This window comes from Poecilia latipinna, unplaced genomic scaffold (genome assembly GCF_001443285.1).
Source record: "Poecilia latipinna isolate Pla-1442-1.1 unplaced genomic scaffold, P_latipinna-1.0 Scaffold1339, whole genome shotgun sequence".
NCBI lineage: Eukaryota > Metazoa > Chordata > Actinopteri > Cyprinodontiformes > Poeciliidae > Poecilia > Poecilia latipinna.
Genome location: NW_015113955.1, coordinates 28,980 through 40,556, shown reverse-complemented (window position 1 = coordinate 40,556; position 11,577 = coordinate 28,980). Strand labels below are relative to the sequence as shown.

The following is an 11,577-nucleotide window of genomic DNA, read 5'->3' as shown; positions in this document are numbered from 1 at the left end:
GGGGGGGCGCAGAAGAAAAAGTTTGGGAACCACTGGCCTAAAGTGTGATAATATATAATTCATTTAGTGTGTGCTTGATCATTTGTAGCAAAGAATAAATCTGCATCTAAAAAGAATATTTATGCTTGACTTATTAATACAGACTTGGAATTATCTGTTTGTTTATTTATTTTTTTATTAATTGATTAATAATCAAATAGCAAAAGGTGATTCATACGAGAATTTGAACCAGATGAAGGTTTTATGTTTTCATCTTAAATACAAAATATATTTATTTTTTGTCCAGTTTTCCCTTAATTACTGTTCTACATATGTTTTTCTTTTGGCAAGTAGCCTTTTTTAGAGTCTACTCCAGTGATTGATTAATCAATAAAATAACTGATTAATCATGATTAATTTGAATAATCTTCAGAATTAACTAATCTCCTTCAGTCTGATACCTGTAAATAAAATCCAGTGCAACCTGCTACCTTCACTGTTGGCACTCCACTGATTTCGCCTCTATGAATGAGTGACAGGAAGAAAGCTATTGTTCAAAGAAAGCCTTTTACGCTTTGCCACAACCCATGAGATCAAGATCGACCTTTTTGACCTACATGCAAAAAGCTAGGTGTGGCGGAAAGCTAACAATGCACATCAGCCCACCCAACATCCACATGGCAACCATGGTGGATGTTCACAGGTGATTGATAGAGATGGAGACCTGTTTTTATAAAATAAAATAATTAGGACAACGTGAAAAACTGTTTAAAAATTTTAGGATTTATGATGATTAAGTATCCCTGTTCCTACAAAAACAATACTGTTAGTTTATTGTTGCTTGTTTCTTTTTTCCTGAAAGTGCTTTTGAGTTGATAATTTTGGCCCATGTAGCAAAACGTTACAGGGTAAAAGAGCTACAACTGGAGATGAGGTTTTCCTTCCATCCTAAACAAACATCCAGACGTCATGTAAAAGGCCAGTGAATTAAAAAATTAAATCCTCATTGCTGCTGCCAGCAATCTGGAAATGTTGTTTTGAGGTTTGAATATTTTAATTCCTATAAACTTTTTGTACATTTTACCTTTTTTTTTTGTTTTTTGTTTTTTTTAAATTCTCCCACTTCATTACATCTATAAATGTATTATTACGGTTCTAAATCGAGAATTTCCTGACCTAAATTCAGAGTCTCCAGTTTCAGGAGCAGATAATTTCCGTGTTTTGATCACCGTTATCTTACCTAAAGCTTTGCTGTGTCCTGGCTCTGGCCTTTTTCCTGTCTTTTATATAGAACCGTTTTTATCTTTTTAAACCTTGCTTCCATTTATAAACCAGATAATGAGATTGCCCACTCGACTCTGAAGCAAAATGTCTGGCCTGTAATGGTCTCACAGTTCAGAGCAGCTGGCTGACCTATTTTAAAGGGAAACGGTTCAATACTGAACACTTTAAACTGCCTCTGATGATTGTTGCTCTTATACTTCTGTCTGGTTTTGCTAAGAAAAATTATGGTGAAATGTGAAAATTTTATTTAAAGAAGAATCGATGTGGGCAGTTAATCTGAAATGTCAAAAGATTGTATAATTGGTAACTGCCTTTTTGGAGGACAACTGTTCCTTCTTTGTTGGATGTTGTGTAGTTGGACAGATTTATTTTTTGTTGTTGCAATATTATTCATATTTTTGCTATTTTGTTATGATGCGTAACCATAGCAACAGTGTGGTTTGCAACAGGGAGCAGCTGACAAAGATTAGAAAAGCGGAAATAATATTTAATTTCCTCTCTGGGATTAGTAAATATTTTTGAATCGGATTTAATTAGTAAAGCACGTTAAAGGAGTGAAAAATGCCAACATTCAAACTGTTGCTTGACTGGAACCATTTAGCATTCATTTTATTGTTGTATGAAAGTAGCAAACATTCACATTTTCATTAAAATTTGGCATCTTTAGCATACAATCTGACAATATGAGCAGTTAATTATTGTCTAAATGGCATAATTTGGTTTTTTTCAGTGGTTATGAATTGATGCGTGATCCCTGTTCGGTGTTTAAGGTTTTGTTTTTCCCAAAAAGATGTATCCCAGAATGACGAAAGGTAAACAAATCAGCACTGTTTATGGAAATAACTGACCCAAAATGTTTTCTTAACCAACCCGATCCACCTGAATCCAAGGAGATGTGGAGTATACACTTAAACCTTGCTGTTGTCATGGTAAAATAATTTTCAAATATTTGAGTGTTGCTTATATTCATTTGAGGTTAGGTTCACACAGCATTCGAATGTGACCCAAATTGGATCTTCTTTTGTCCATTTGCGACTTTTTTGCTCAAAGACCATATTTGAGCCACTTCCATAAGAACCTTCCAAATGTAATAGGCTCTCCCTTTACCTAGCAACCCAGCCAAAGCCCAGCCCGTTACCTAGCAACCCAGGCAAAGCCCAGCCCGTTACCTAGCAACCCAAGCAGAACTCCAGTACATCTGGTCTGCCTAAAAAATATAAGACAGTTGCAGTTGATTCAAAACACTGCTGCTCACATTTTCACTAAAAACGGGAAGATAGAGCACATCACTCCAGTTTTAAAGTCTTTACATGGCTCCCTGTAATGAAAAACTGTTGTTGGTTATAAATCGCTGAACGGCTTGGCACCAAAATACATTAAAGAGCTGTTGTTGTTGTTGTTGTTTTTGTTTTTGCGTTAACCTTCCGGATCTCTCAGATCTTCTGGTTCTGCAGCATTCAGCTTCTGTTCACCACAAACTTCCAGAAAACTGCGAAACAGCTGAAACACTGAGTTCCTCCGTTTTAGAGTTGCTTTGGAACCATAATAAGTGGAATGTAGACCAACATATTTGTGGTTCATTGGTAATTTTAACTTGTTGCTGAAATGCGCTATACAAATAAACTTGATTGCTTGATTGCTTCGTCAGCTGGTTTTAATGCTGTACAATGGCTGCTGGAAGAGACAAGCGTTTTGTCGTTGACTTTCATTCAGAATCTACTTGCTACATTCTAGTTGGCTGTGTAGGAGGCTCTATTTCTGCTTTTCAAAAATGTACGGTTGTATAATTGCACATCTGTTTGCAGCAACTTTCACGTGCGAGGGTAAATGTTGAGTTGGGTGGTCTTGGCCAGCAGCAGTTTATTGGGATTTCACTGCAAAAACACAAAATCTTATCAAGGTATTTTAGACTATTAAGGCAAATATCTTACTACAGTTGAAATATGACAAAGCTGAAGTATGAATAGCTTTTCAGCAAGATACATGAGCTTGTTTTAAGTTAATACTATTTCAGTTGACAGATAATGTTACTTATAACAACACATCTTTCCAATATTAGAAGTGAAGTAATCTGTCTATGGAACTAGTACTTTTTTTAAATCAACATTAAGGAATTATTGACTTAAACAAGCTCCTATATTTTGCTGAAAAGTTACTTATGAGTTAGTTTTATCTTATTTCAACTATATTAAAGTATTTTTACTAGAAAAAAGACAAAAATACGTGGTGAGATTTTATGGTTTTTTTTAGTGTTAAAGTGACAAGAGGCCCTAAAACAGCTCATTCTGAAAGAAACTCACAATGGCCAAATCTCATTATTTAAGAACAAATTTGTACAAAAACAAATGTAACGAACATATTTTATGTAGCCCATAAACCTATCCTAACCTGTTCAAGAAGCGTAAAAGGTCATGATTAAGCAGCATCCTTTTTTGTGTTGAGCTAACTCATGAGAACTATTGAAGAAAGAAGCTTGAATTTCAATAATCTCTTGTGAAGAGCATCCTGCAGGATTTTCATCCAGTCTTTTTTCTCTCCTAAGTGTATTTAATTTCCAGTTTCACAGTTTTTGCTCTGAAATCAGCCTGGTCTCAGTCCGCCAGCTGCTGCTCCACTTCTCAAATCACTAAAGTCGGCGTTGCTCTCGCACCATTGGCTGCTGGCTCTGAATGCTGAGCGGATTATCCCGCTGCCATGGTTACAGCAAACAGGAAATGCCTGGAGGCAGGTAGTGCTGCGGGCTCGTCCCAGTGTGCTGTTTGCCGCTCGTGGGAGGGTGGGGGGGGGACGTGGCTGTTTTACTGTTACCCCATCTTTCCATCTGCTCTTGCAGTGGTTCCTTTTTATAGGCGCTGGATGCTTTGTCCCTGAAACTCTTATTTGTGGCTTATAAGAACCTTGCCAGCACAGCACAACCATCCAGGAGGAACACGGCTGCTTTTCATCTATTTCCCCACAGTTAATCGTTCCAAATCACTTTGAGCGCAAAACATCAGCAGATGCCCCCTTTATTTCCAGTTGTCATGGGAGACTTTTCTCTCTTTCTCTGCAGGTTCTTCTTCGCTGCACATGCCTCGCTCGCTGTGAGAAATCAGCGCTGAAATGTACTTCTTCTCTCCTTTAATCCCCCCCCTCAGCGAAGGCGCAGGTCTCGCTTTTGTGGAGTCCCTTTGAAGGCAGCCGTCGGCCATTGAGTAGCTCGCCGAGAACTCTGGCCTTTAAGCAGCTTGAGCTGAGTTTTGTCTGCAGCTATTAAACTGAAGAAAGAGAAGCGAGGGGCCCAGCAGTGGGAGCGAATCAGATTTTCTCCATGCCCTCTGTACAGTCCACATTCCCCCTAGTGCACCCCATCTGTCTGTGACAATAATGTTGACAAGGGCAGGTTCACAGTCTCTGGTATGTAAACGTTGCCACTGGGAACTGCAAGTTATCCCTCAGCACTCATATAAAATTTGACTCCTCTCTTTCTGCTTCTCCCCTCTGCGTAATTGGTAAAATCTCTGCAGTTTTCTCTCAAACACGTTGAAGCAGAGGGTTTGTCATTTCCAGTTGTTGCTGTATGAATCCTTCAATTCATAGGGGTTTTTTTTTGTCCTTAATTTTAATCATGCACGTCATTTTTGGCCAAATAGTGTTGGTTTACAAATGTAAAAGTCTGAAAAAGCAACAATTTTTGGCAGATGTTTGCAATTATTTGTTACTTTTTAACTGACTTTTGACTGATTAATTGAGTTATTGGATAAAAAAAAATTGCACATTTAGCAGATTTTTCATTTAAACCACTAATACCTTCTTATATAATACTAGAAACACATTCGAAAATAAACATTTTATTGCTCAAAATGCAATATCATAGCATTTCTGTAATGTACGCTTGATCATTTGTAGATTAATTAATATTTATATTAACCTAGAAATAATTGAAAAGTAAAAGGTGCTTAATAGGAGATTTTGTGTTTTTGTAAGCAAATTCCCTTTTTTGAGTCTGTATACTCCAGTTAGCAATTAATCAATTACGAAATTAGTTGACGATTATTTCAATAATTGATTAATTACGATTAATTGTGATTAATAATTTCAGTCCTAATAAAGTGTGGCCTCTCCCATTCCCACCCACATATCAGGAATAGAGCATCAGTGCCAGCCACTTTTCAAATCTTGCAACATTAGATTTAGGTCTAGACTTTGACTAGACCATTCGAAGTCTTAAATATGCTTTTCATGCTACTTCTGGCTGGATGCTTATACCTGTGATTCCCAAACCTTATCAAAAATTGGGGGTCCAATGTTTTTCTTTTCTTTTATTTTATGTTTTTGTCCAGTTGCAACTATTTGGCTGATATTCAGCAGCTAATGATGATTAATTTTAGCCTCAATAATTTCACATTTAATGTTCAATCTATCAAGTTAGTGAAAAAGTAAGATAAGAAAATATTTTCTCATTAGATTTAAAGCTATAATAGTTTTAACAAATATAGATAGTCTGGTCTTTGCAGTTTATTTTTTATTTATTGTGTTTTAATATTTTTTTGGTTATCAAACAAACAAAAGTGGCAGCTGATGATTATTCTCTGCTATTTCTCCTCTGTGGATATAACTGTTTTTCTTAACATCCCTGACTTTTTGTCCTTTTCAAGCTTCGTGTTGCATGGAGACATGAAGCCATCTTGAATTTGGATAAATATGTACCTTTGTTGTGAAACTGGATGGAAATGGTGGTTTGGGAGAGTTTTGAAAACCGACATTTGAAAGGCCTGCGTTGGACTCTTTGGCTCCACCCAGCGGCCAAAAAAGGAAGTGAAGAATTAAGCTTCAAAACAAAAGTTATTTATTTATTTTAGCATTTCTTTTCAGATAGAAATTGATAATGAAAGCAAGCTTATATTCACATTAAATAGCAATATGAATATTATAATAAGTTCTCCTTTCTGAGGCTGCACAGCACTTCCCCGCCTGTCTGTTTTGCTCCCCCTACTGGTCATTAATAATAACCTCCGCATCTCTTTTACCCCTTGCAAGCCCCCTCTGCTTCCCTGTCTGCTTCACTGGGACATCACCATTTGGTAAGACTGACTGGATTTGGTGAGGGAGACGTCGGGGGCCCAGCAGGGGGGTTTATGTTGGCTTTATGCATTGCCTATGCTGCTGGATCTCTTTGTTATCAGTCGACGCCCATAGCTGGAGAAAAGCGGACCCTATTCCTGCCTTTTGACCTTGTAGGAAACTGTAACTCGCACCTTGCTTGATTGTGTTTTTGTGTGAATAAAAACGTAGACTGACGTCACACAGGACCTATTTTTATAATACTGTCACAAGCATAGACAATAAAACGTTTGTTAAAAATAGAAATCAGTGAAGGTTACGGAATGTCCTAAAATGAATTACTGGTGGCTGCAGTACTCACAAGTGGACACCAGGTGTCGCCACCAAGCAAATTAAAACTACAAAGAATTTGAAAATCGATAAACTGATTCCAATATTTGGAGGTTTAAAGTAAATTTAATGGGTTAAATGTGAAATTATTAACTTTTGTTACATTTGATGACTATTTTTGAATCAAACATTACAGTAATGCTGTTTTTATAATTAAAAATAAAACAATCTGCACTTTTTAAAGATGATACACCGATTTTTTTTTTCTTTTTGTGGGAAATGATGATTAAAAGTTGATTGTAATTTTCCAAGAAATTCAGGTGCTGTTGCCTCTGTATTTCTGTTCAACTCAGTTAAAGTTTATTTTACTAAGGCCTGCACAGTACAAAATGTTAGATGACAGAAACAAACCAACCGTTGTTTTGTACAGAGGTTTTCTCTAGCCAACTTAGTCTTTGTTTAAAGACAGCAAAAGTAGAATTAAGAATTCACATACGCTGAATTACTGTAACTATTAACAAGAAATGCATGAAAATGCATTTTAGAAAAAAAATAATTATCCACAAAGTAAGTAGGTATGGATTAGTGTTCCTATATTTGCTTCATTGTTGATCATTTTGTTTCGGAATGAAATTTGGAGATATTTTGAGCTGAATTTGTGAAAACTTTAAAACCTGCTTTAACAGCTGAATATTCAACCTAATTTTCTGCACCACACACTGCATTTAATCATGGTCCAACTGTCATTTACGCCATTTTTTTCCGGTTTTATGACCCGTACCCAGACCTGATGACTGTCAGACCTGAAGAAACAATAAGTCACTTAAATAAAACCTATCTGACAATATTAAGTAGGCTGAGAGATCTCACATCATGCTTCCAGTTCAAAGAAATTCAAGAAAATATGAAAATATATTGACATCTATTAGTTTGTAAAGGGTGAAGAAGCGTTTGTAAGGCTTTGGGAGGCCAGTGAACCACAGCAAGAGCCATTTTTCACAAACAGAGAAAGCATGAAACTTTGGTGAACCGTCCCAGGAGTGACTGGCCAATTACAATTACTGAAAGATCGCCTCAGTGACTCATCCAGGAGGTCACACAGGAACCCTGAATAGCATCCAAAGCACAGCAGATCTCGGTTGTCAAAGTTAAAATCAGAGTTCCTGAATAATAAGAGTGACTTGGCAAAATGGCCAACTGCCTTAAAAAAAACAACAAAGGTTTTAGTCAAACTCTGTAGCTTTGTGTTAGAAAACCCATTTATGCATCTGAATTTAAATAATTTGCAAAGAAACATTACTTGAGAGTGATTTACCAGTTTATCAAAAAATATTTTTGGGAGTTGCTGTTACTAAATGCAACACAGCAAGTTCAGAGGGCAAAAATTTTCTCACATGAGGCCTGATTAGTTTGGATTTTATTTCCATAATAAATTAAATCATCATTTGAAAATGGCTTTTGCATCGACTCTCTTTGTCGTATATTAAAATTAGGTGGGTGATCCGAAACATTCTAGTGTGGAAAAAAAAGCAATAAACAAAGAAATAAGGAATGAGGAAAACACTTTTTCACATTATTAGTGTAAAAGCTAATGTGTTATATTTCCAGCATATTAAGAATAATTATTGATTTTCCGTTAAATGAAAACAATATAATATTAAACATTTTTGTTTATACAATGATAGTTTGGCATTTTACAGTGAGAATCTCAGACAGACCTAATGAGGGCTTCTATTTATTTAGTTACCTAATCCAAATTAAATAGAAATAAGAATGTTAACATAGGCTTAAAAATGTTATATGACCTTTGACCCCTTCAAGATTTTGCAACTTTTTCAGGTTGGGACATTTTGTACCAATAATGCATCACTTCATACCCGCTTTGACATCCAATGACTTTAGATAATTTTTTCGTCATTTCCTGTCAGCGAATGTGGATATTTAACTTCAATAAATAACACCTACCAAGCTAGCACTAATTTTGTTGATGAGAAGTCAACTGGCCCAAATGGGAATCGGAACCAAATTATCCGAACCATATATAGTATGACCTGTACCTCATTTTATACCATAAGACGTTAAATAAAATCAAACAAAGCAAAGTATATGGCTACCTTTCTTTCAGTCGAGGCTGAATTCTACCAAATTTTGTCCTCCCACCAAACTTTTCACTAATATTCAAAAATTTGGTTCCGATGAGGCTTGTTTGTGAGTTTAAAAGTAAATTTTAAAAACTTTTAGCCTGTGTTAAACATACTTTTCATGGGTTGAAACTATTGCATTGAGGATACATAGTGGAGGGTTGATAGTCCTCAGAAAATTCTATCTCATTATTTATCTGAAGAATCCATGAAAATACTAAACCTTAAGGAAATATATACTAAAATGCTAAAGTTTAAGTTAGAGGAGGTCAGTTATTGTATCATTAATCATTTATTGTTTTAAATGTATTATTTATTATTAATATTGTATTTAATTAAATACAATAATATTACTAATTAAAAATTATCTGAATTATATTAATTTATATATTATATAATAAAATATATAGATATAAATTATTAATATAATATTAAATTATAATAGATTGATTAACATATATTAATATTATTTTTTTGTGTATTATGTTAAATCATATTTTATTTCCCTTTGGGATTAATAAATTATTTTTGAATTTGAAATATAAGGTAGATTTCAATTTAGTTTATAAATTGAAATTCATAAGGACATGTTTAGAAACCTGTTCATATTGGTGGGATTGTTTATTTTACTATTTTCTCCACTGTTTGTTCAATGAAAGTATCAATACATTTGAAAATATGACTAAATACACTTACTGTGTGCAGTTTAGTGATACAAAATCACACCTTTTTGTGTGACTGATGTCTGAAAGAAGCGTATTGCAAATGTGTTTCTCAAGAGCAGTATTTATGTTTGTGGTGTCACAGCCATTGAGTTACCTAAAAAAATAAACATAATGAATAGTCTTTATCATCAATTTTATTGCTGTTATTATAGTAGCACAAAATATAATAGTAAAACTTTTAAGTTTGCGTTGCCCAAACCTGTTTTAAATACAAAATGGAAGCAGGCAGGAAGGTAATGGCTTCAAAGTGGACATATTCTCTTGATTTGTTGTTTCCATCTTCACACCAGTGGAAAAGGAAGTGAAACCAGTGACACGGTGCACTCTTTGTCATTCAAATAACCTCATGAATATTTCAGCGCTCTGATCTGTGACGGGATGGAGTGGGCCGCGATCTTCAGCGTGGAGTGGATTTAGTCAGAGCAATGACCTGCGTGTCATTTTAGCGGGAAGACAACACAACATTTGCCTTTCTGTCCTTGAATTAGGCCTCTACATGCATTTCCTTTCTTACTTTTTTAAAGAAATTGAGCATAATTACAAGCACCTTATAGTCACCTCTCTGTCTGGGCGAAGCTTGATGTTTCTAGCTTGAACTTAGCCTGTGGGCTGACTGGGTGAAAGGTAAACCCTAATGAGGCAAGAGGAGGAAATGTTTGTAACCTGCCCCTGCAACCTGAATAGAAAAACACAGGAAGTGAAGGTTCTTTTGACGTGTTCCCTTTTAGTTCCTCCTGTGAAGTGGCTTTAGCGCTCTCAAACACCGCTCCATGTCATAACTCCATCATATAAGGCAGCATCTCTGCGTTAATTATATGCAGCGTGGCCCCTTTAAGAGCCCTAATGTCCTTTTTTGAGAATGAGTGCTGACCGTGGTGGTGGGGGGAGTCTGGCTCTAATCAGGGTTGCCAGATCTGACTGACTGTTTCCAACCCAAACACAATGTAGAACCCAACCAACTCTTAAAAACCCAGCCCAAATCTCAACTTCTAATAAAACTCATGTTCATAGTCAGATTTTGTCACATGTACTATGTCCTTTTAAAGCAGAAGTGTCCAAAGTGTGGCACGCGGGCCATCTGTGACCCTTGAAATGATTTTGTTTGGCCCCTGAATGGTTTAAAATTTGGGCAGCAAAATAGAAAACATGATTCAAAACATCATGTTTTCAAACATGATGATTCAAAACAGTTGGAAATGGTCAGTTATTTAACTGTCCGAAGCCCTTTTTATGTTTTAGGTTTCTTTTTTTTTTTTAGCAGATAAAACTAAAAAAAAAGAAAAAAGAAAGAAATCACAATGCACTCATTTTTGTATGATGGAGGACTAACACCATACTAAGAGTTTTTATTTTTATGCAGTTGGTGAAATCTTAAATTGATTCTGTGCAACTTATTCAGGTTGTTGCTAGGTAACCAAAGCGTGGTGAGTTGTTAGGTGACCAAAGAGTGAGTGAGCTGCTAGGTAAATAAAGAGGGAATGAGTTAGTTGATGTCACCAACCTCCTTAGCTGGTTGTGAGAGGCTGAGTGGCTAAAGTATTTCCTCTGCCTACATCACCCAGAATTCTGTGCGGTTCTGGATTGTAGTTCAGCGAAATTGAGCCGCCATCTTGGTTAACAAGCGCAGAGGAAAGTATAGATGAAGGGTGGCTTGAAGACCAACAAAAAGAAAGTATATTGACACTCTTGACCAATGTGCAAGAGAAAGATACATCAACAAAACCACTGCTGTCGAGACCAACCCATAAGAGACAGATAAAGCAGACATGTCAGACGACGTGGACAAGCTAAATGCGATCTCATATTATGACGCAGTTCATGAAGACTGCATACACCTTGGAGGAACTTCGCGGCCTGAAATCTTTGGACGCATAAAATCGGCTTTGTAAAGGACGTACGAACTCTTCACGTCAATAACAAGGTTCTGGTGACCGGCAGAGTAAGTACATGTAGCAGCATACACGTAGGCTACATGTCCGTGTTAGCTTGGTGAAAAAAAATACATTAGCTAAGCTAATGTTGCTAGTTTGGCAGTAAGTAGTAGTACGACTACAGTAAATATCACTGATATTGGT

General features: G+C 36.1%; 1 protein-coding gene across 2 annotated transcripts in view; it reads left to right on the top strand.

Moving 5' to 3' along the window:
- Positions 1-11,577, top strand: part of LOC106961826 (SWI/SNF-related matrix-associated actin-dependent regulator of chromatin subfamily D member 3-like) — a 42,317-nt gene that overhangs the window by 8,651 nt on the left and 22,089 nt on the right. The window contains exon 1 of one of the 2 annotated variants that reach the window (XM_015055873.1): positions 10,995-11,441. The exons of the other annotated variant lie outside the window; for it this stretch is intronic. The gene's annotated coding sequence lies outside the window, so the exon portion shown is untranslated. Of the gene's footprint in view, positions 1-10,994; positions 11,442-11,577 lie in introns of those variants that run through there. 2 annotated transcript variants of the gene reach the window in all.